The sequence below is a fragment of the Pipistrellus hanaki genome (assembly GCF_964339955.1).
Source record: "Pipistrellus hanaki genome assembly, chromosome: 4".
Lineage (NCBI taxonomy): Eukaryota > Metazoa > Chordata > Mammalia > Chiroptera > Vespertilionidae > Pipistrellus > Pipistrellus hanaki.
In genome coordinates this window covers 80081048-80106626 of record NC_140506.1, presented here as the reverse complement: position 1 = coordinate 80106626, position 25579 = coordinate 80081048, and the positions used below count along the sequence as shown (strand labels likewise).

General features: G+C 46.5%; 1 pseudogene across 1 annotated transcript; it reads right to left on the bottom strand.

Moving 5' to 3' along the window:
- Positions 1–313: 313 nt before the first annotated feature.
- Positions 314–1687, bottom strand: LOC311621043 (nucleolar protein 11-like; annotated as a pseudogene). The gene is made up of 2 exons: positions 528–1687; positions 314–322 (listed from the first exon to the last, which is right to left on the bottom strand). The product of its transcript is annotated as a nucleolar protein 11-like (transcript).
- Between the last annotated feature and the right edge of the window lie 23892 nt (positions 1688–25579).

Sequence of the window (25579 nt, the reverse complement as noted above, 5' to 3'; positions counted from 1 at the left end):
CTCTGTTTGGTATTTTGGGGCAGAAGGTGGTCTCCTCTGTTGTGTCTTGAGGCTTTTCATTGAATTATTTATAAATATTCATACTGATTTCAGAGAGGAAAGGAGAGAGAGAGAGAAACATCAATGATGAGAGAGAATCATTGATCAGATGCCTTTTGCATGCCCCACACTGGAGACCGAGCCCACAACCTGGGCATGTGCCCTTGACAAGACTGAACCCGGGACCCTTCAGTCTGCAGGTCAGTGCTCTGCCCACTGAGCCAAACCAGCTAGGGCTGGACCCCTGTTTCTTGAAGACTGCCATCACCAATGCTCAGGACATCTTGAAGCAAGCACAGGTGACAGCTTCAGCAATGCCAGAGACTGCTGTAGACAGAGTGGTAATATCTATACATTGGCATCTTCTAGGTGACCTCCACAGAGCCAGGGCACACGCTGTGAGGAAGCACGTGGGTTTGGATAAATGATGGGAGAGTTCCAGGGTAAAATGATGGTTCTGTTTCCCATCTTCCTAGAAGCCCTGTTACTGTGTCCCCAATAATCACGTGAAAGTCAAGTGTCTGCTGAATAGCCAACATTTTGAGTAGTTCTACTTCAGTATGTTTTTCTGAATCTTTCTTTATGGTTTTAAAAGTTGTTTGGATGCGGGAGCCTCTGGCTGGATACTTGCCTCAGTTTTTCTTCTCCTTAAAATCCTCTTTGATGGCTCTGAGTTCTGGGGTCCGAGTCCATACCCCTGTGAGGTTTCCCCGTTTACATACTGAGGCCCGGCCTGAGTGCACAGACCGAGCCTATGCTTGCGTTTTCCAAGCGCACCTGCTAGTGATGGCACTTCACACTTGTTTGGAATCTCAGTTAGAAGTTTCCCATGTAGCATGAACACATGTACCCTGTAATACCAGCATTGACTGCTGGTCCTTTATGGTAATTCTTTTGGAACCTGTGGTGGTTGAAATGCTGTGTTCCATATGCAGAGGCATTCCTGAGAAGTGGGTAGTGGTGATCCCAGGACCACTACACAGCCTTGATACAGGATGCCAAGTGCAACACCATTTTGAGCCTTCCCAGACACTACTGTCTTAAGCAATAGGGATCTCACTACCCTCTGATTTTGATGATTTTCTGGGTCACTCGTATACATTGATATCAAGGTTTCATCTATGCATCCCTAAGAGATTAATGACGTCAAAGAGCTGAATTTTTGACCCACAGATGCAGTAAAACTGTGTTAACAGGTTTTTCTTCTTGTCTGAGTCGGAGTGTGTATTTGCTTAAGGCACGTGAGTTACATATTTGTATACAAGCGAAGTAATTTCCATGTTTTTAGGTAATAAAGATTAAAACAGGATGCCTAGGTACCATGAAGAACCATGTCCACTTCATCACTGCTTCCTCTGGATAACGGTTTCAGTTTCCTGCTGGGGCTCTGCAAGCAAGGTCTCTAACCCCCTACGGCCCCTTCCCTGGATGGCACCACGGGTCCATCCCTTGTGTTGAACGTGTCTGTGTACCTCAGCTGACAGGGTAGCTTTAACTACTTTATTCAGGTTTTCATCTTCATTATTCCATAGTCTCAAAACCTTGTTGTCCTGGACAGCAGTATACTCTCCGGTTTAGAGGTCACACACAGCTGGGCATGTATCATTTGACCTTGTTTTACTGACCAGCTCAGAAACCCCAGTAACATTAAGATAACATACACTATTCTCAGAGTCAATTTCTGACTATAAAAGTGATTAAATTTACAACTAAAATGATAGTCTTCAACACATTTCCTACATTAACAAAAAGACAGATACTGTACGATTCCACTTGAGACAGAGCAGAATGGGGGCTGCGGGGGCTGGGCGGTGTGGGGAGGCACTGTTCAGTAGGTGCAAGTTCTGCCAGTGCCAGGAGCTCTGGAGATGGATGGTGATACTGGCTGTCCAGCATGGTGACTGTACTAGTATCCCAGACTGTAACCTTTAAAAAGATGGTTAAAATAGTAAATGTTATGCTATGTGTATCCTTACACCAATTAAAAATGAAAGAACTTTTACAAAAATAGTTAAAATAGAACATAAACAATAGCATGTTTGAAAAATGGATTCCTTGTGCGTTTGAAGGTGGGCCTGGGAAATTAAGTAGGGCAAGCTGGGATCACGCCCGTGCACATTCCTGCGTAGGGCTTGCCAAATGGAAGTCCACTCGGCAGCCCAGGTGAAAACCAAGTGTCATCAGAAGAGTCAAAGCAAGCAAACAGTACAGGGGACCCTTGGCACCTTGCTCCCAAAACTTCAGAGGTGATTGATTATCTGGCTTCTTAAAGAAACAAGGAACTGTATCCAGCAGCCCAGAAAAAGAATTCCTCTCTACCCCACCACCAAAAAAAAAGCAACTCTGCTTAAAAGGTGTGCCTTCGGCTTTAGGTGTGGGGCCCCTAGGATTCACAGCACGCAGTTGGTAACAGACAATTCTTAATCAAGATTCCCATTAATATACCAAGAAAACAAAAAGCACAACAAAAACCCACAAAGCTTTTCCCCAGGGGAAGAAGTGTGTGGACACAGGGATAAACCAGTTCCCACAGTGTCAGCCGTCCTCTCTCAGCTGAGCTGACAGATCCCAGGAGGGATCTTAGCAAGGCCGTCTCCGAGGTCCGAAGCAGAAGCACAGGTTTCCTTTTCTTTCGGAGTCTGGCCCACGTGCACTTAGACGTTCTGTGCCTACAGTTGGGAAATATACCCCTGTCTCCAGGAAAGCACAAAGTCACATTCCGGACCTCATTCAGCTACCTGAGAAGCCACACCGACTTCCCAAGTAGCCCGCTTGCTGCTCACCCGTCTTTTTCTGAGGCTGCAAGAGACCCAAGCTCTGCGCTCAGCAATGGGAGACAGCAGTGGGTGCTCCTATCCCATCGCCCTCACCCGGAGAGGATGAGAGTCCTGCTGCTGTTCTTTACTGAAAACTTGTCTGTCTTGTTGCTCTGCTCCACGCCTAGGAGTCCGTCAGGCGCAACATCCAAAGGTATTGCAGATAACATGAATTTCTCCTCCAGGCTGCCTGCTGTCTTGGCAAACCTATGGACCCCCACGCATCCCGCCCTCGGGCTTCCTGCTTTGTCTCTCCACGATCTATATTTGAATACGGCCTCCCTATAATTCTGGTGGACACTAGACCAGGGATTTTTACCTGTGAGCAGCCAGATAGTAAATATTTTAGCCATGTAGCCATTCAGTCTCTGTAGCAATTACTGAACTCTGCTCTTTAGTGTGGAAGCAGCCACAGGTAATACGTGAACGAAGGGGAGAGATTGGAAATTCATACCATGTTAAATGTCAGGAAACACTATTATCATACTTTTGATTCTTCTAACCACTTAAAACACGTAAAAGCCATTTTCCTGGGACACTCAAAAGCAGCTGGTGGTCTGGGTTTAGCCAGCACCATGGTTTGCCAATCCTGGCTAAGACGGACAAGATTCTTCCTTGTAAACGGGAAGGACCCAGCTTCCCTTGCAACAGAAAGAGCCCCAGTTCCTTAAAAAAATTGAGATCTGGTTTACAAAGACGAAGGGGCACGTTGCTGTTGTTTGTCACCTGCGGTGTTTGTTACCGCAAGCTCCCCATTGCTGGTCAGCAGAACCGTTCTTGCCAAGAATCAGCTTACTCAGTGTCTTGCTTTTGGAGTCTAGACTCTTTTATTTCTTAGGCAGCTTCTTCATCTTTCCACTGAAGACAGTCTTCATTGTCCTGAGAAGACTTGCCAAAATCCATTCAGATACCTGAAACTCCAGCTATTCATCCCTGGTGGCATCAGAGCCTGGGAAGGTAACGGTACATGCATCCCGGACAGTCTTTCAAGCTTCCTGCACTTGCTTTGTGAGCCTCTGAGATGGAGTTCCCGACTGCTGTTTTGTAGACAGGGCAGCTGACCAATGTTGAGTGTCATGAAGGTTAGAGACACAGTGTCTAGAGCTACAGTGAAGCTTCCCAGTTCTGTGATTTTTTTCTGCCAGTTCTCTGGGCTACTCCCTGGAGGCTTGACAATGCTATGGTCTGGCTGCTGGCCTCTCTCTTTCCTTAGTAAAAGATAATAATAAAAATACTGTCCTGGCCAGTGTTGCTCAGCGGTTAGAGTGTCAGTCCCAGCACCGAAGGGTCTTGGGTTCAATACCTGGTCAAGGGCACATACCTCGCTTGCAGGTTTGATCCCCAGCCCCAATGTGGTCACATGCAGGAGGCAACCAATTGCTCTGTCTCTCTCACATTGATATTTCTCTCTTTCTTCCCCCACATTCCTCCTCCCCTCCACTCTCTCTAAAAGTCAATGGAAAAATATTCTCAGGTGAGAATGAACAAAAATAAACAAATACAAATACTGGTGACAACAACAATAAAAAATAGCTGCCATGTGAATGAATGGTTACTATGATCCCGACACCATCCTAAGCACTTTATATACCTTAGTTCCTTGAACTAATAGCCACATATTATAGGTGAAGTAACCCAAAGTTACCACTAGTGAGTGGGTGGCTGACCCAAGTTTGGTTCCCAGGCCATTGGGCTCCAGAGCCCAAGTTTGATGAATTACTAGGAGGAGGCCCAACACTAAAATAGAATTGAAATGAATATTCAGGAGACTTTAACCCTGCCATTCTTACCCCACTCCCTGCTGGAAGCCTTTCTAAGATGAATATAATGGTTTTGTTTTGCTTTTGTTGCTTTCTTCCGGCTATTTAAGGCCAAATACTGTGTTAAAGAAACACCTGTTAATTTGAGAACCAGCTCTAGCCCTCTATAAATAAGACAATAGTTAGGAAAAGGGAATTCTTTGTTGTTTTCCTCTCTTGTGTGGAGAATGGAGAGTTGAAGTATCTGCAGTTTGACATGAGCCAGACTGAATTGTGTTCTCCCAGAATCCACATGCTGAAGCCCTAACCCCCCAGTGTGAGGGTATTTGGAGATGGGACCTTTGGGGGGAGGTTAGGTTTAGATGAGGTCATGAAGGTGTGGGGCCCTGTGGTGGGATTAGTGCCCATAATAAGCAACATCTGGTCTCTCTGCCATGTGTGGACTGCCAGTCTTCAGAATTGTGAGAAAGTAAATTTCTGTTGTTTATGCCCACCACTCTATGGTATCTTGTTATGGCAGCCCAAGATGACTAAGAGCACGGGGCCTGGTCCTGGCCTGTCAGGAATATTAGATTGCTTAGAATGAAAGATGAAAGGGGAAAGTTTAAAAGCTTCTCAATTTGGTGCTTTCCAGCCATTACCACTGCCAGTCTCTTTGGTTCAGAATGCGGGTGCACCTTGTGTGGCATTGAGAGGGTTGGAATTCATGGAAGTCATAGTAAAAATAGCATCATAGATCATCACCGTCTTTCTAGAACTTGCTGTATTTATTGCTGAAGCTATAGGAAACCATGGTTTAGGCCACATGTGTCAAACACAAGGCCCGCGGGCCAAATCCAGCCCGCCAGGTCTTGCAATGTGGCCCGCACCGCGCTGTCATCACTGCACTCTGCTGTCAGTTTACGACATTGTCAGTTTATGACTGTTCAGTAAACCATTCGGCCCGCGATTTAGGCTGGATTTTAGATTTTGGCCCCTTCTCTGATTGAGTTCGACACCCCTAGTTTAGGCAAATATGGGGTATTTTCTTCCTATATCAAGACACCTGGAAGTAGTGGCATTGGGGTTATTTTTGTGGCCCTGGTTAGCATCCCTGAGACTCACCTGGCCTCCCTCTCAGGCTGGTCTCATGCTGCCTTGCCTCATCTGACAAGGTCCAAAGGCAGGACTGGGGGGTGATGGGCGTGTGGGAGTTCAGACAGTTTCTCCTTGTATTTGTTTTCCAAATCACTCCAAAATGTAGCAGCTTGAAACAACAAACATTTATTCTCCTGAGGTTTCAGTCAGGATGCTGGCCAGGGCTGCAGTCATCTGAAGGCTTGACCCGGGGCTGGGGGACCTGCTCCAAGGTGGATCCCGCACACGCTGGCAAGTTGGTGTTGTCAGCAGGGGCCTCTTCTCCATATGAGACTCTCCATAGGCCTGCTTTAGCGTCCTCACAACCTGTCACCATGGCCCCTAGAAGGTGTGATCCAAGAGCACAGGAGGAAGCCACAGTGCCTCTCACGCTCTGATCCTGGAACTCACATATTGTCACTCCTGCCGTGTCCTGTTCATTACAAATGAGTCACTACATTTAGTTCACACTCAAGAGGAAGGGAATGAGGCTCCACAGTTTGATGGAAGAAGTATTGAAGAATTTGTGCACTAATTTTAAAATCACTCTTTATCAATCCCCCCCCCCCCGTTTTTTTTTTTGTCAGAGAAGAAGATCTTTTCCAGAGGGCTCCCTTCCTTACGTCTCATTGGCTAGTCCTGGGCCGTATTTCCCCCCAATCCAAGGCACTGAGCCAACTTTCCTGAGATCAGAGTCCTTGAACAGAACTGGGGTTCTGTTAGTAAGAAGAATTGGGGTGGGGAGGATGGCTTTGGAACACTATTGACAGTGTCTGCCACAGTGCTTTACATATTTGATCTTTAGTTCTCCTAACAACCTTGTAAAGGTATGGCTGTTACCCATAATTTGCAAATACGGAAACTATGGTTCAGGGAAGAAATTCCCCCAAGGCCGTACAGCCAATGGGGTGGGAGGACCAGGCCATCTAGCTCCAAAGCCAAACCCTCTCCACTGTTCCACCATAACGGTGGCTCTATTGGGAGGTGGGGGGATTTCGATGGCCAGGGGACACTCGGAAATGTTTTGAGATATTTTTCGTTGTCACAACTGAGTGGAGTGGGGAAAGTCCAGGGATGCTCCGGAACATGATGTGATGCACAGGACAGCCCCACACCGGAGAATTATTTGACCCAAAATTTCAACAATGTTAAGGTGTCAAAGTGGAGAGCCCCTATATTCGAACAAGTACTTGGAGGGAAGGGATCATGTTATCTCAGTCACTTCTGAATCCTCTGTGCTGAGCCTGGTCCGGACACATTGTAAGTGTCCACATTGTGAGACTTCAATAAATGCTGACTGAGTAAATGAGCAAACTTGCCACACCGAATTCCGGAATCGAGGAGGCATGGACTTGGGGGAGGAGTGCAGGATCGTGGGGGATGGGGAGTAACATTCCCCTCCCAATGGATTCAGCCTCCTTCAGGCGCAGGGAAACTGGTGGGGACATTGGTCCAATACAGCCTGTGTTCCCCACTTGCCAAAGGGGATGTTGGTCAAGGTCAGCCACCTGTTTATCTCTAAGATCCTGGAAATGGAGGGACCAAATAAATCAACACTTTTTTGGATCTACCCATTTTTAAATATATTTTTTTATTGATTTTTTACAGAGAGGAAGGGAAAGGGTTAGAGTTAGAAACATCGATGAGAGAGAATCATCGATCAGTTGCCTCTTGCACACCCCCTACTAGGGGTGTGCCCGCAACCAAGGTACATGCCCTTAACCGGAATCAAACCTGGGACCTTTCAGTCTGCAGGCCGACGCTCTATCCACTGAGCCAAACCAATTTCGGCAAGGATCTACCCATTTTTAAATGGACTAACCACCCTGGAGGAAACACAGTAATTTATATCTTCCCATCCTTCCCTTCTCTCCTCGATCTGTTCTCTGTAGGTAGTTCCTGGTGCTTCAGGGCAAAGGTAATGAAATTTCCTTCTTATGTCAAACTCCTTTTCCCAGCAGGAGTCAGAGCCCCTGCATCAGCCAGGGCAGAAGACCTGGGTTCTGGGAGCCTGTGTCGGAGGTGCAGGGTGTGTCTGCAAGTTCAGTTTCTGGAACAGGCTGGGCTGGCAGTGATTGATAATTACCTTGTAATTGACATTTCTGTACCCACCAGCTCTTCATTGGATGTTTCTATATCATGTCAGGATATGAGAAAAAGCAATAGTCTGTAATGGATGGGAAAGATCAGCTTTTTTCTAGACGACAGTTTTTACAATAAAGATAGATCCTTGAATTTATTCTAAATGTGTCTCTGGTTTGGCACCACCAGCAGAATGTGTATCATATCCTCACAAACACTCAGGGATTATTGTGTCTGTTTTGCAGTTAAAATGGGCTCAGAGAAGTTAAATGGCTTGACCAATATTCCATAGACAGTGGTATAGCAGGGATTTGAACCCAAGATAATCTGTTCACCGCTCACAACCCTGGAGTTTCCAAGTTTCCAGGGCTGTCGGGCTCTGAAGCTGTGCTCTGGTGGCGACTAGGACCCCTTCTCCAAAGTCTTGGGCTACTGCCACAGATGGAATGTTTGTGCACTGCCCTCCCCTCCCCCCAGTTCATATGTTGAAATCTTAACTCCCATTGTGATGGTATCTGTGGCTGCAGCCTTTGGAAAGTGCCTAGGTCTTGAGGGTGGAATTGTTTTAAATCATGTCAAACCACAGAATTCTCAGAACAACACTAACTGAAGATCCGTAATAAATCCTGGTGGTGAAGAGATTGTCACAGCTAGCTCCTGAGTTACCTCCATTCTCAACCTTTTACCCTCCCATCTTCATATGAGCAGAACTGTTCTCACAGGACCGAAGTACTGGTGTTTTCTCAAAAAGGAAGGAAATTTAAGACTGAGGGCTAGTCTGGAAGCCATAGCCTCTCTTTAGCCCACCTTCTGAGAAAGGTTAAGCAAATTGTTAAGCAAATAGCATCGAACAGACTGAGTACAGCAGGAAGGCTGTGGAGGGTTGGGAGGGGGGAGGTAAGAGATCAACCGAAGGACTTACTTGCATACATATAAGCATAACCAATGGATGCAAGACACTGAGGGGCGGGGTGGTGGTGGTGAGGGCATGTGTGGTGGTGGGGGGGAGAAGAGGAAGGGGAATGTAGGGAAGGCTGGGGGAAGGTCAGTGGGGAAAAAAAGAAGACATATGTACTACTATTTGTAATACTTGAAACAAAAACAACAACAATGGAAAGAATTGATTGAAATACAAAATAAAAAAAATTCTATTTAATAAAGACAGAATATGCAAATTGATCATTACTTTGTGACAAAGATGGTGGCACCCACAGCCAATAAGGAGGGAATATGCAAATTGATGTGACAAAGATGGCAGCAGCTGGGCTGGGATGTTTGCCTCGTTGCCATGGTTCTGATGCAGGTGTTCCACCCTACCCCAGCTGCTCTGGGCCTCTGGGCAGCATGCGATGGTGGAAGGTGACTCTGGGCTGGAGTAAAGGCGGAAGGCAGCGTTCAGAGCAAATGTCCGAGTCCCCTGTGCCGGCAGCCAGCGGAAGGAAGGCCCATCCTTGCACGAATCTTTATGCATTGGGCCTCTGGTAAATAAATAATGTGATGGAGGAGTTAGCGGATGTCATGTTGGTAAGCCTGCTGCAGTTTATGTCTGTCAAATCAACACATTGTGTACCTTAAACCTACACAATGTTTTACGTCAATTCTATCTCAATTACAAAAATTACCTTTGACCAGGGCGGCAATATTCAGCCTTTTTCATCTCATGGTACACATAAACTAATTACTATAATTCTGTGACACACCAAAAAATATTTTTGGCCATTCTACAAAAAAAAGAGGTATAATTTCGATTCACTCACACTGGATGGCTATTGTTGTCTTGGCTCTTGTCATTTTTTCATTTGACAATCTAAGGGGAAAGAGGTCAGAGGTACTGCATGTTTTAAAAATTTTTGTGGCACACCAGTTGAAAATCGCTGGACTGGGTGGAGGGTGTGAGAGAAGTTCAATAGGATGACGTTGAAGGCAAGTTTGAGGTTCCACTAAGCAACGTATGTCTCCCAGAGACATAGACTTCCTCGCCTTGCAAATCTCTATCAGCTGAGTAAAAACAGTCACAGCTTCATGGCTGCAAAGCTGACTTCTGTTTCCATGTGAACTGCTCTTAAAAAGATCCGATGCAGATCCAGAAGATCAGGGGCAGGTCAAGTAACTTATTTGCTTGAAACAGGCTACCAAACACAAAACATATGAGGGACAGTAAACATATATTTCCACATCGGTCTCCTCAGCCCTGCTTTCTCATCGGTGCCCTCTCCTTGGCCTCTTCTCTTGGACCTGCGAGGGCACTTCTCAGGCTTGTTAAAGGGAGGTGTGGGTGGAAGAGAGAGCTGGCCTGTGGCTCCCCATGGCCCCATCACAGCCACTTTCCTGTGTTCTGGGACACCTGAAACCTGGTGGCTGTCACGTGGCCAGCTGTCAGGAAAGCTCAGCTATGCTCTGCTGAGGGTCTGATTTGTGGAACAAACTGAAATCAGACAGAGCCTTTGGGGTCCCGGTGGGTGGGGTTCTGGCTCCCTGTGCTGCTGGCAGTGCCATTTGGCTGTTCTGGAGGCACTGAGGGGTGTGGCCTCCACCTGGATAGTGTCTGAGGGAAGAGCTGGCAGAGAGCTGGGAAGCTGTCAGGCTGGTAGTTGTTGGGGACAGAAGCAGGTTCAGAGAGTGCTGGGGAGGCGTTGCCAGCTACTCCCAGGGTTCTTGGCATCTCTACCAGAAGGCTGTTTCCAGACCTCCTCTGTCTGATCCCTCCTCCTCTTCCCTCATTATCTCCTCACTGCATCTCTGGGGGGCCTGAGACTTTCCCACCAGGCTAATGTAAGGACGTGGTGTAGAACAAAGTCTAGCTCGGCTCTGTGCACAGTGGGTCAGATCATTTGAGAGGGAAAAGCAGCTTGTCTGAACCTGCTCAGGCTCCATCACAGGATACCACTGTCTAGGTGGTTTAAGCAACAGACATTGAAGACTCACAGTTCTGGAGGCTGGAAGTCCAAGACCAGGTTGCCAAGTAATTTCATTTCTGGTGAGAACTCTCTTCCTGGCTTGCAGATGCCCACCTTTTTACTGTGCCCTCACATGGCTGAGAGATCTCTCTCTTTCCATCTTCTTCTTATAAGGTCATCAATCCCATCATGAGGCCCCATCCTCGAGGCCTCATTTAACCCTAATCTCCTATAGCTTCATCTCAAAACACCGTTACATTGGGGGTTAGGGCGTTAACACATGAATTTTTGGGAGGAGGCACATTCAGTCCATAACACAGCTCCTTAACTCCACCCTCTCCCATGTGCAAGGAGCTGCCAGTCTGGAGGCCTAAAGTCTTGATAAGATGTGAGGGAAACTTTCCATAATATTGACCCAGAAAGTATGGGTCCTGCAGAGGTCATTCTATCCAAGCCCAAGACCTCAGGCTGTCGAAACAAGGCCAAGGTCAGGGAGGAAGGCAGGAGTCTACAAGGTTATTAGGGGAGAAGCCAGAACCCTATGGAGCCTTGAGGAATGAGAGGGCTTGGAGGCAGAGGGAGGGACATTGTGGGCAGGAAGCGGCCAGGTAAAGGCCTGGAGTGGCCGTTGGGGTGGAGGTGTAGAAGCTAGTTTGTATGAACTCAGACCCACTTTGCAGGGACAAGCGTTGGATGCTTTCTCTTACCAGGCTTGTCCTCTTCTCCACACTGGCGGGCTTTGGGTGTGGTCAGGAGCAGAAGAATGAGAGCCAGAGGCAAGGGTTTCAATCCTGGCTCAAACTCTTTTTCAGCCATGTGACCCGGGGCAAACCATTGAGTTTTCAGAGCCTCAGGTTCCTCACTAGTAAAATGGGGGAAATGATCCTATGTCCCATGTGCTCTCCTGAGTGCCTTAGGTAATGCTGGCGGAGAAGGGGCCTGGTGATCAGTAAAGACAGTCAGCCATCTCTTCTGAGCATCTATTATGTGTGCCAAAACCAATTGCTGGGTCCATAGAAGAGTCTTGGGTGGGTGGCGGATGAATGGGTTAGTGGGCTCATGGCTGGAGTTTCTGGCCTCCACTGCCACTTGTCTGCCAAGTCACTCTGGTCCGTTTGCCTCTCTGGGGCACCTGCTGTTCCTCGCATGATTGGAGCTATTTTGTGGTGCTGTTTCCTCTCTCTGGACGCCATGGGTGGCTTTGATAGGTCCAGCCATCCTCAGGCTGTCCCATTGGCATGGGAGAGAGAGGCTTATTATTGTCAGTCCAACAAGTCTATCTGTCCATCCCATCCACCCACCGATCCATCCTAAGCCTTAAGGAATTTCAGCTTGGAAAGGACTCCCTTTTAAAAAAAAAAAAATTAAAAAAAATTGATTTCAGAGAGGATGGGAGAGGTGAGCCATCAGGAGTCAATACCCTTGACCATTGGGGAGTGGTCTGTGACAGCACCACGAGGTGGCCACCACATCCACTGTCCTTCAAGGTCACTGTCTGTAACATAGAATGAACCCTATGTGCCCAGGACACAACAACCCTCTCCATGCCTGTGGTGGTGGCTGCTTGTCTTCCATGTTGACTCCCTGGCCCGAGTTGACTCACTCAGAGAAGGGCAGCTCACTGGGGCCAACCCACTGTCATACCTGACTTTATGGCTGGTTATAGGCACCTGCACTAACCTGGTGCAAATAATTCTCCCAGGTGCGAGGATGTTTCTGGGTGGAACTGACGGTGTTAAACAGCACTTCCCTGAGGATAGATGGCCTGTATGGGGATCTTGGAACCTTGGAGCCTGGGCAAAAGGTCAGCTGCGGTGGGAGAGGTGCATTTGGTGTGCAGAGGGAAACAGAAGGAAGACAGGGACCCCTGAGCCTGGTGAGCTCCAGGCCCTGGTTTTAGTTTATTTCTAAAGCTCACCCTCTTCCCTGCCTTTCCCATTTTAATCCCCCTTTTTGTTTAAGTCAGTTTGAATCAGGTTCACCCTTTTGTCAACTTTATAAAGTTCCAACTTCACAAACCCCTCTAGGCCGGCTCTAGGGGTCACAGCTGGGGGGCCCAAGGACTGTAGTTCAGCCTTCAACTATGTTTTGTTGGGTTGGTATGGTGTTTAAAAGAATCTCGTTTCAGTAATACATTGAGCTCCATAAAGACAGTGCCGGGGCAAGTGCAAGCCCGGGGGCACCGCGCTGCTGAGGAAAGATAATTAAATAAGGGCAAAAGCAATCCTAAGAAGCCGAGAGGCAAAATGTCATCATCTGCTTTTTTTGTGTGTGTGCTAACTTGCCGGGAGGAGCACGAGAAGAAGCACCCAGATGCTTCAGTCAACTTCTCAGAGTTTCCTAAGAAGTGCTGGAGAGGTGGAAGAGCATGTCTGCTGAGGAGAGGAAAATTGGAAGGGAGGGCAAAGGCAGACCCCAGGGCCCCAAAGAGGCTTCCTTCAGCCTTTTTCTTGTTTTGTTCTGAGTATGGTCCCGAAATCAAAGGACAGCATCCTGGCGGGCCCATTGGTGATGCTGCCAAGAAGCTGGGCAGATGTGGAGTCACTGCTGCAGAGGACAAGCCGCCAAATGAGAAGACGGCTAAGCTGGAGGAGAATATGAAAAGGAGATTGCTGCGTGCTAAGCTCAAGGAAAGCCTGAGGCAGCAAAGAAGGGGGTCGTCAAGGCTAACCCCCCCCCCCCACACACACACACACATACACACAAAAACAACAACAACAACAAAACAAACACATAAGGCTAGAAAAAGAAGAAAGAGGAGGAAGATGAAGAAGATGATGAGTAAGTTGATTCTGGTGCAGTTTTTTTTTTCTTGTCTATAAAGCATTTAATCTCACTATACACAGCTCATTTCTTTTAAAGAAAAAAATTGAACTGTAAGGCTGAGTAATACTTGTTTTTAAATTGCATCATGTCTTTTTTTTTTTTTTTTTTTTGTATAGTAACCACACTACTGAATGTGTCTGTGGATAGCCCTGTTTGGGTGGTATTTTCAATAGCCACTAACCTTGCCTGGTACAGGATGGGGGTTGTAAATTGGCATGGAAATTTAAAGCAGGTTCTTGCTGGTGCCCAGCACAAATTCGTTATATATGGGGATAGTATCTTCTCATCTTCAATTGTCTCTGATGCACCTTACACGGAATAATCGTTGTTCATTATTATAGAATACAACTCTATAATTAAAAACAAAAAAGCCATAGCTGTTCTGTTGACATTCTGAATTCTTCTAAGTAAACATATATATTTTTTTAAATTACAGAAATCCAGTTGTAATCATTTAATAATTGGGGATTTACATAGCATCTGGCCTTTTGGAAATAGTTGGTGCATGTAAGATCAGAAACAGCCAGCCCACCTTTCAGTGGGTCAAGCACTCCAGTTTTCTACCAACCCCGCCGTTCCCTGTTGCTTTTCATTTCTTCCTTTTTCTTCACTCATGTCACCTGCCTGTGCTCTGCAGGTATCTTGGTTTGTGGATCCTGTTTTATACAGGTTCCTGAATTGTATGGCGCTTTCCAATCTCAGGTTCCCAGAGAAAACAGATATTGCACATGGTAGAGGGAACAAGTAAAGTAGGCGAGAACTCTAGGGAAGCCTGAGGCCCTCTGAAATCCCAAAGACGTACAGATGTCGATCATTATCCTCTTATCTAATAAAAGAGTGATACACAAATTGACCATCACTCCAACACACAAGATGACTGCCCCCCTGTGGTCAAACATAGCTGTCCCCATGTGGACATAATGTGGCCACCACAAGATGGCCAACAGGGGAGGGCAGTTGGGGGTGATCAAGCCTGTAGGGGAGGACAGTTAGGGGTGACCAGGCCTGCAGGGGAGGACAGTTGGGGGTGACTGGGCCTGCAGGAAAGGGCAGCTGGGGGAGACACAGGCCTAGAGGGGAGAACAGTTGGGGAGGGGTCCAGGCCTGAAAGGGAGGGCAGTTGGGAGGACCAGGCCTGCAGGGGAAGGCAGTTAGGGGTGACCAGGCCTGCAGGGGAGGGCAGTTGGGGGGGACCATGTCGGCAGGGGAGGGCATTAGGGGTGACCAGGCCTGCAGGGGAGGGCAGTTAGGGAAATTGGGCTGGCAGGGGAGCAATTAGGCATCAATCAGGCTGGCAGGGGAGTGGTTAGGGGGTGATCAGGCTGGCAGGCAGAAGCAGTTAGGGGCAATCAGGCAGGCAGGCAGGTGAGCAGTTGGAGCCAGCAGTCCTGGACTATGAGAGGGATGTCTAACTGCCAGCCTGATTGATGCCTATCAGACATCCCTTGTGGGGTCTCAGATTGAAGAGGGTGCAGGCTGGACTGAGGGACACACTCTCTCCCTCCTCTCCCCTCTGTGGACGAATTTTGTGCACTGGGCTTCTAGTTATAAATTATTACTGAAGGGCAGGGGGCAAGGAACTTAGGCCCCAATGCACACTCCCCCACCTCTACCCCCACCCCCATGCCCAGGAGGGTACTTGCACCATCGCGGTGGCATTTATCACTGGCATTAGCAGGTATTACTAAACCATGTCAACTTGGAAATGCAAAATGTTTACCAAATGAACTAAAATGAGCTGACAGAAATGATATCTAGGCACTGTCTACCTTTAACTGTATTTTTCTAGAAATGGCGATGGCATTTCTCCAGGGCCCAAAGTCGACGAGGAAGGAAAGAAATGAGTCCTCTGGCCAGTGGAAGGAGTGACTTGCTATTCCAGCAGATGCCTTCTTTGTCCCGTTGTCCCCCTGCCATTGCTGACGCGCAGCCTTAGGCCTTGGAGACTGCACGTTGCTGGCCAGCGCTTTTCCCTGGGCACGTTTATGAAAAGGAGGATGACGTTCCTCTCCCTTTGTGTCTGTCGCTTCCCTGAATTGAAGTTGATTGACTACAATGCACCATTTTGAAGCTCAGGGAGCAGGCAGAGGTTTGATAAAGCATTTTGCTGTGCTCTGCGAGCGGGCTGCACCTTGAAGTCAGGATGGTTTTGTGTCATTGTGTGTCTGTGGCTTCCTTACTGCTCCCAGCTCCCCGGCGTGGTGGTTTTCCTTAATGCACGTCCCGGACCCTCTGGGACCTGGCCCACCCTCTTCTCCTGCCCTGTGGTCCCCTCGCTGCCATGCTTATAGGTGTGTCGTGTGGGTTCAGTCCTTCATGCGGTTCCCCTTTTTAAAATGGTTTTCCTGTTGTGACTTTCTCAAACATCTGCTCCTCTTCCCTAACTTTCTTTGAAGATTTACTAGTAAGAGCTTTCGGGACCTGAGTCTTATTCCGAAAATTGTCTTTTGGTTCCCAGGACCGCAAGTGGAGAAGCATAATTTAGGGGAAGGAGAATGGCCTTTGGAGAGAGAATCACATGGGTTTGAATCCTGGCTCCTCCACTTATTAGCTATGCCATTTGGGACATGTTAATATCCACCTCTCTGAACTTCAGTTTTCTCATCTGTAAAAATGGGAATTGTGCCCTAACTGGTTTGGCTCAGTGGATAGAGCATCAGCCTGTGACTGAAGGGTCCCGGGTTTGACTTTTGATGAAGGGCACATGCCCGGGTTGCAGGCTGGATCCCCAGTAGGGAGCATGCAGAAGGCAGCCAATCAATGATTCTCTCTCATCATGGGTATTTCTACCACTCTCTCCCTCTCCCTTCTTCTCTGAAATCAATAAAAATGTATTTTAAAACAGAAAAAAAGGGGATCGTGATAAGACCTAAATCTTGTTGTGAGGATTAAGTGTGATAATGTTCATAAAGGGTATATCATCACAGTGTCTGGCACATAGTGAATGATAAATAGGAACAATTAACATAGTGTATGAGATGGGTCCAAAGATGGATTGACCTGAGGAGACCTTGGAAGGCATTTACCTCCCTCCTTTTAAACTGAAGTCACATCATCTCACGTTTTGACTTCTAGGCCCCCTTTCGCTAAAAGGCAAGTGCAGAGACAGATCTAACTAATTGAAGTTTTTGGTTAACCAAGGGCTTGCTACCCTCCCATGGCTATGTGTTGATTTTAAGATGAAGACAAAAAATTCTCACCGTGGTTTGCAAAGTCCCACATGGTCAGAACCCTGCTCATCTCTCCAGCCTCATATCCCAATTATTTTTGCTCCTTGGGTTTGACACCGGGCCTCAGGGCCCTTGCACAGGCTGCTCCTTTTGCAGAGATACTGAATACATGTTACCTACCCACTTCACTCCTATTCATTTTTCAGAGCACAGGCATGCCCTTTGTAATGCCCAATTATCCGATTTCTGATTATATATCCTATGTTACTGTGTTTACTTGATTAATGTCTACTTTCTCCGCTGGATTGTGCACTCCGTGAGGACAGGGAACACAGGTCGCTCACTATAGCACCCCCAGTACCTAACACAGTAACCGGCCTGTAATGGCCATTCATTAAGTGATTCATTGAATGGATAGGTGAAATACGTAGCTTACTGTTTTAAGAATGTGTGCAGTCAGGATGTTTGCTTAAAACTACGAAGTCCTAACCGGTTTGGCTCAGTGGATGAAGTGTCAGCTTGTGGACTGCAGGTTCCCCAGTTCGACTCCGGTCAAGGGCATGTACCTGGTTGCAGGCATATCCCCAGGGGGTATGCAAGAGGCAGCTGATCGATATTTCTCTTTCATTGTTGTTTTTAACACTCTATCTCTCTCCCTTCCTCCCTGTAAAAAAAAATCAATAAAATATATTAAAAACAAACAAACAAAACAAACAAATAAAAACCCCTACAAAGTCCTACTCTTGAAAAAATAAGGACCAAGAGACAAGTCACTGGAAGACAGAAAATAGCGTGATGGGTTGCTCCTGGCACCGGGTAAGCGGACAGTTAGGGAGGGTTTGTGAAGGAAGTGAGTGTGTGTAGTGTCAACTGTGGACTTACTTCTCATCCGGGTTGAACTGGCTTCTAACCCAGGGACAAAGTTTTATTTGCGAGTAGGGCTGCTTCTGGTGAGGCAATTTCTTGACCTTGCTCACCCTTTGTAAATGGGGTGTTGCTGAATGAGCCTAACCCACCTTAGGCCATGTAGGGTTGAGGGAGAATAGTCCTGACCTCAGTTCTTGACCCGCTATCAAAAACATTCCTTAAGTAAGCCAAACATTCATATTTCTAAAACAATGCACCCTTGTCCTTGATATACAAATTAGAGAAACACAAAAAATAAAATAATTGAAAAAGAAAGTAAATATCCACCAGCATTCTACCACCCAGAGATTTGCACATTAACATTTTGGTGCATATGCTTCTGATTATTTAAAAAAACAACTGTGTTTCTGTGTGTGTTTTATTTATACAGTATTATAATCTGATTTTTCCCCCCCCAATTAGCAGGTATACCATGGATAGGAAGTGTCCGGGAAGGCATTTATCTCCCTCCTGCGGGCTTGGTGGGGTAGAACTCGCCTTGTGCCAACAGCTGGGGAGTACCAGAACTGCAGAGGGTCTGATAGAGGGGGGAAGCGTGGCCTTTGGAAGGAGTGACTGTGATGAGATGAGTCAGGCAGTGGTGCAACAGAGGCGCGGACTGATGGAGCAGTTGATCTGACATATGCCCCAGCCATTCACCAATAGATACTCGGGGCATATCTGGGAGACCACAAAAGCAGGGTCATGGAGCTGATAAACTGGAGAGTAAGTTCTTGGAGACATTGACTCTCTCGGTGATTTTACCCATCAAGTTGTTCTTGAGCGGCTAACATTGTTGAACCAGGTGCTGAACAAGATGATGGGGATTGTAGGAAACATAATTGTGTCTTCACTGGGACTTGCATCATCCCACTTTACTGTAGATGTGTAAAGTGCTTGGCACAGAGCAGCATCTTGGTTCAGAGCACCCACAGAGATGAGCACTTACTACTTTTCCAGGATCTCATTTATGGTTGGTGATTATCTCCATGTTGCCAAATCACTAGAAGAGGCGGAGAACTACATGTTTGTATCACCTTGTGTCCATACAAAAGATATAACTAATTGAATTTGAGCATTTTGTGATGCTGATACTCATCAGTGGAGCTAGCTTTGCCACCTTGAACTCTGGCTCTGTCACATTATCTCGGAAACTTTCCTTGGGGCGTTGGGGTACATTATTGCTCCTTCAATCATATCTTGGTCCTTGGAGGACCAGCTGGTCGGCCAGCTTTTATTACCTGTTGTTTTTTAAATCACAACAGGGAAATGATAGCAAGGCATCGGGAAGGCATTTTTATATAAGATGAAATGAGCCAAGATTGGAAGATGACGGTTTTATTTGCCTTATAAGTGGAGTGGATCCAGCGTGAGCGGCATTGTGAATGAGATGAGGGGCTCTGCAGCGGAGCAAACACAAGCCATTCACCCTTCTGCACAGGCAGAGAGCCAGAGGGCCTTTGCCGGGGGCCGGGTCCGTTGCAGTTAGCTGCCGTCATTTTTCTGCACCAAGGAGTTTGCAGTCCGAAGGTACCCATTTTCATGGCCAATCTCAGTTAGCTTTGATTCCAGGCAAAATGTGTTTTTAATTCATTAGGCATAGGGTTTTTCCAGACCTATGAGTTTCTCAGGAGTCTAAAGGTCTACAGAAAGGCCTGGGGGAAAATTATTGGCTCTGAAATGCAAAAGGAAAACAGCAACATCGACATTAATGAATATTTAAAAAAATCCCTACACGTTGCAATACTTTGTCAATATTGCTAATTGTTAAATTTAGTGTTCCTAGAGATTTTATTACATCCGAAAATGCTCTAAGATTAGAATTTCCCATTTTCAAGAGCATCTGAGTATGCAAATTGCCAAGAAATCACATCCAATCAAAATTTAAATGCCACTTATTGTTGAATAATTTCAGAAGAAAAATTTAGAAGTTTTCTCAAAAATATTTGATAGCAAAAAATCTACTTAATGTGGGATATAGACAAATATGTAATACATTTGCAATACTCTCTGGTGAGGTCTCTGGAAGTGTGTCTGGGGTTTACAAAATTCTCCAAAAGGCCTTGTCATTTAGCCTTCCTCCTCCCCATTCCCCTATTAAATACCGTGTTTCCCCGAAAATAAGACATCCTCCAAAAATAAGACCTAGAGCATGGAAAGATAAGACACCCCCTGAAAATAAGACCTCGCACAACTTTGGGAGAAAAAATTAATATACGACACTGTCTTATTTTTGGGGAAACAGGGTAGTTTAGATAGGAGCTATTTTTAATGGTGTGTGTGTGTGTGAAGTTTTTGAGCTTTATGGTAGGTTATTTTTTGGTAAATATTCATTCTCTCCCCATTTACCTCATTGATGTTCAGCAAGGCCATGTCATGTGCCTTTATGGTGGGTATACTTCCCCACATTTTGTTTAGTTGATCATGTGATTTTCTTTGGCCAATGGGACCTAACTAGCAGATGCCTCTGAAATATGCTGGTGTGATAGGCTGGCCCTCTTGTGCTTCTGCTATCTCCACGAGCACAAGAGCCCTTAGTCACTGGCCTTAGAAGAGTGTGTCCCACATGGAGCAGAGCCGCCCCAGCAGAGCAGCAGGTCTGCAGCCCACAAAAACATGAATGAGAAGTAAATGCTAAGAATTTGTGTGTGTTTGTTTTACAGCCTTATTGTTGTCATAGCTGACCGATACAAACTCCTACTTACAGTGGTGCTTACTCAAGTTACTGAGGCAATGACCATTTGTTATTTTCGACTACATTGCTATTCATTCATTCATTCATTCATTCATTTATTTCCAACTATAATGCAAGGGTTATAACTCTAAAAACAAGTTCAGTTACTTTGCACATTCTATTGCCTCTGTCTGAAAAGTCTATCTTTCTGCTTTTCACATAGTTGGCTTTTTAAAATTATTCTTATTAAATCTTTGGCTTTGGCTTTAAATATTACTTCCTTGGAATGACCTGAGCATTTTTTAATTGTTATTTTTTGTTTAAAGTTTTACATATGTTTCCTTTCCCCCCAATTGAACCCCCCTCCCCTGCAATCATTCCCATCCCAGGCAAGCCTTACTGCCCCACTGTCTGTGTCCATTGGTTATGCTACTATGCATGCACACAAGTTCTTTGGTTGTTCTCTAACTTCCCCCTCCCTTACCATTTGTCTCTGGATCTATTCTTGTTCATCAAATTATGTTGACCATTATATCCCACATATGAGTGAGATCCGGTGATATTTTTCTTTCTCTGACAGGCTTATTTTGCTTAGCAGAATACTCTCCAGTTCCATCCATGCTGTTGCAAATGGTAAAAGTTCCTTCTTTTTTTGTAGTGGCATAGTATTCCATTGTGTAGATATACCACATTTTATGACCTGAGTATTTATTATGGTTTTCATGGATGAGTTGCAGAGTAGGTACACTGAGCAAGCATAGGATGAGATAGTTCGAATAATCTGGAAAGCTCTGGGCATAGGAGTGGTCCCTCATTGTCTGGTACTTGGCTCTGGTGTGGTTTAGGGCAGAGGGAGAGTGTCACAGACTGTCCGAACCTGAATAAAGGAGGTGGATGGGGTGCGGGTATGTGGACTGGGAATTGGTTGGTTTGCATATCAGAGGCATTCTGAAAGCAAGCTATTTGGTATCTCTAGGAATTAGCTAAGCCTGAGTGGAGCAGGCTCCAGAAGGCCCCAAGATGTCAAAGCATCATAAAATATAGAAAACAAAAGACATGATTAATAGCTGCACAGGTGGAATCAGCTTGGCTATCTGGTGTGTCTGTCCTTCCTGTGGCGCTGGCAATTGCTGATCCACAGCTCCCTCGTGCCAGAGGCTCCATTACAGCAAACTGCTTCACAGCTGGCCTTTGGGGGAGCGGGGTCCAATAATAGAATTTCCCTGAGCAGACATTCTCCCAAACCGTGAATCATCAGGAAGAAAGTAAAAGATGGAAGGAATTACAGAGGCATTCTTACAGCAGATTGAGCCAGTCTTCCTAGTGTTCAGGTTACAAGGATAATGCCAAGGATTTCCGGTTGTATTTAATAAAATTGGGCAGCCCTTTGTGACAGGGTCCCACTGACGTCAAGAAAAACGACTGTTGCCTATCTCCTCCGGATTGTGCAAAGATTCAGTATCATAATAGACCGTCTCAGTCAAGACTTGACAAAACAGAAAAACTGCAAGAAATTGGTTTTCATTCATTGGAGTTGATGTTTGGTGAAAACATGCCTGCGATTGTCTTTTCCTCTTGGGCAGTCCCTGGCATGGACCCTCCTTGTTTACAAGTTGTCCTGGGAATAGGATGCAGCACAAGCAATTCCGCCATTTCAAGATCTCTGGTACCAAAGGTGTTTCTGGGGAGAAGGTGTGTCAGGTGCCTAGGAACTCGGATATTATTGTGGTAGGAAGCAGGTCAGAGAGGCTATATACTGAGTGGCCAGATTATTATGATCTCTGAATGCATAATAATCTGGCCACTCAGTGTGTGTGTGTGTGTGTGTGTGTGTGTGTGTGTGTGTGTGAGGCCCGGTGCATGAATTCGTACATGGGTGGGGTCTGGCCAGCTTGGCCAGGGGGAGGAGACATGGGTGGTTGGCTGGCCTGCCTGCTGGTCAAACTCCTGGTCATGGGGACAATTTGCATATTAGCCTTTTATTGTATAGGATATATACTGAGTGACCAGATTATTATGCGTTCAGAGATAATAATAATCTGGCCACTCAGTGTATAACATAGTGCTCACAAGCTTTGGCACTCTTGTCAGACTGCTTAGTTCAAATCACTCTTCTGTTACTTATTTGTATGTGATCCTGGACAACAGTTTTAATCTCCCTGGGTCTCAGTATTCTTATTTGTAAAATGGGATGATGTGGTCATGATTAAAATAATTTATATTTATGTTGCTCAGCATAGGGCTGAGCTTGGAGTGAGAGCTTAATAAATATAGTCATTTAAATCAAATCATTATTCGTGCCTCTCCCAGTCTCTTCTTTATATGAGATTTGGAGATTTATTGGGATAAATGGGAATATTCCCAACCAACGCCTAATGCCAAGGAAGGAAAACAAAACTCTGGAAATAAAATTGTCCCAAAGGAATAGGGCTGTCCCAGTGTTGACCCAGCCTAACATTAGACTAAGAATAGGCTGGGATGGTTCCAACTTGGGTCTGCAGGGTAGGATCCTGACGGCAGCAGCGGGGCACATACGTTGAAAGGTTTGAGTGTTTGCATAGAAGCCCGAAGAGCTGGAACCTGGGAGCTGGAGTGTGGAGGGGGAATCCTGGGTCCCATCCAGGGACTGGACCATATGGACATCGTCACAGCAGTAGGCAGACACCCAACTGTACTGAACCGGCTCCCTGCAACAACACCTCGTTGCAGCCTTGGGGATGAGGGGAGGTGACTATGGGGCTGCCAGGGAATGGGTCAACTTCTTAGGTTTCTCTCTGTCTGGAGTTTGGAAGTGACCTTTGGGTTAATTAAACCTTCCGGATTTTTAGACCGTGGGAAAGGAAATCCAGAGGGAGGTTTCGGACCTCTTGCTCCTGTCAGCACCACGGGAAGGCATGAAATTAATTGGAAAATAAGAGATGTGACTGTTTCCTGAGTTAATAAAATGCGTCATGCTTGTTAAACACATGGGAACCCTTTTCACCCTCATCACAAACCTTCAAGATTGTGTTATTATCCAAAGCCCGTATGAAGGCTGACCAGGCGCCGCAAACACCGGTTTCTCCTCCAGCTCTGCTCTCGTCCCCTGTTAGCTCCTGACTGACTCACTCGGATCCAGCCACACCGGTCTCCTTTCTCTTCTGGGAACAAGCCACGCTCTTTCCCACTCTGCCCGGAATGCTGTCCCCCAGGTGATGCCACACTCATTCTCACCTGGTGGGCCCACCCCAAAGGTTACCCTTTCAGATTTTTTTCCATTCACGTCCCTTCTTCCTCCAAGTTAATCTCTGTCACATCACTCTCTCCAGCATTGCTGAAATGGTCTTTGCTACTTCATGGCTAGGGGTTGTTGTCCCTACTGGAATGTAAGCCTTATCACAGTGACTTTGTGGGTGTCGCTCAAGATCCTATCATATCCCCAGTGATCTCAATAGTTTGTTGAAAGATTTAGGAATTCCTCGTTTTACAGATGAAGCATTGGGGCACAGGGAGGTGAAATAGCTCTGTCCCAGTCACTCAAGGCAGCAAATGTTTTCAATGCTCCACCCATAGCTCCTAACCCTTACCTCTCAAGTGTCCCCCAGCCCAAACAAATGCATTGGTGTTTCCCTACCTGCGGACTTCCTGTGGTTGTAAGCCATCTTTGCCCACCCGCCCCACAACATGGAGGTGCTGGGGGAATGTGCACCTCCTGCAGGGTGTGTCCCTTGACCAGGAGCTGATGGGTGTTGGGGGATGGCTACCCCAGCTCTGTTACCCCAGGTGAGGCATGCTCATGGGGTGCCTCTTTCCCTAACTCCTTGCTCAGTGACATCACGGGGGTTGAAATTAGCCACAGTAGGAGGATTTACACCACGGAAGTGGGGGAAAATGGCAAAGTAGGACTTTTTATTTCTTTTCTGGAGAGTCAGTCATTAAACAGTCCCCAGCAGCCCTCTGGATGTGTTCCATACAGTCTCCCAGGGGTTCCTGGCAGGACTGAGCTCCAGTCGTCCAAAGTGGATACTTGCCTGGTAATTTGCCCTCCATTGGCCACCTTCCTCACCTGGCTCACTTCCTCTGTCATAGCTCATTTACCTCCCAAATAAATTACTCCACTGGATTCTCCTCTCAGGGTCTGTTTCTGGGGAAACCCAAACGAAGGCACAAAATTAGTAAGTTGTGGAGCCAGGATTTAACACAAGGCCTGTGTGCCCTGGCCAGGTGCCACAGTTGATTGGAATATCGTCCTACACACCAAAAAGGTTGCGGCTTTCATTCCCAGTTCAGGGCACATACTCAGGTCAGGGTGTGTGTGGGAGGCAATCAATTGATGCTTCCTCCCTCCCTTCTTCCCTGTTCTCCCTCTAAAAAAAATTCCACACAAACAAACACATATCCTCTGGTGAGGATTAAAATGAATGAATGAATGAATGAATGAATGTAGGCCTGTCAGACACCAGATCCACATGTGTCCCACCAACACCTCCCACCCCTCATGTTTACTTGTCCTTTGCTTGTCAGGGTGGCAGATGCCCTCTGGATGTGGAGGGGCCTCTGAGGCATGAGACGAATGCTATTGATGAAATTAGCTGGCAATTAAGAAGTTATCTTTTTACATTAAGGGTTGGATTAATTAGGTAAAACATGAGTAAATCTAATTTACTTCATAAATTATCCTATATAATAAAAGCCCAATATGCTAAGTGTCCAATTGGTCAACTGGTCGCTATGATACGCACTGACCACCAGGGGGCAGATGCTCTGACTGGTGGGTTAGCTTGCTACTGGGGTCTGGCCTATTGGGATTGGGCGAGATGAGCTGGACACGCCCTGGAGCCCTCATGCTGTCCCTCCAGTCCCTCCCTGGCCCCGATAGTGCACAGGTGGGGTCCCTCAGCCTGTCTTGCACTCTCTCGAAATCCAGGATCCCTCAGGAGATGTTGGGGAGCCGGTTTCTGCCCTATCCCTGCAGGTCAGGCCAAGGGACCCCACTGGTGCATGAATTTGGGCCTCTAGTTCTTTGTAAAAAAATGTTAAAGCATAGTCATGGTTTGCATAAAACTTGTAGGCACCAAGACAGATTTTATTGCTCTCTTGTGTAATGATCCACATCATGCTTCCATTTCATTCTCCTTGTAATTGGCTGTTTATAGTTTCTAACTCTGTTTAAAGATGGTTTGAATATTCAAGGGCCTCGCCAGGTGGTTGAACAGCTTTGACACACCCATGATGTTAGTTGCAAACTGATAGGCCCTCAGAGAGGGGTTGGGTGCAAACTGATAGGCCCTCAGAGAGGGGTTGGGTGCAAACT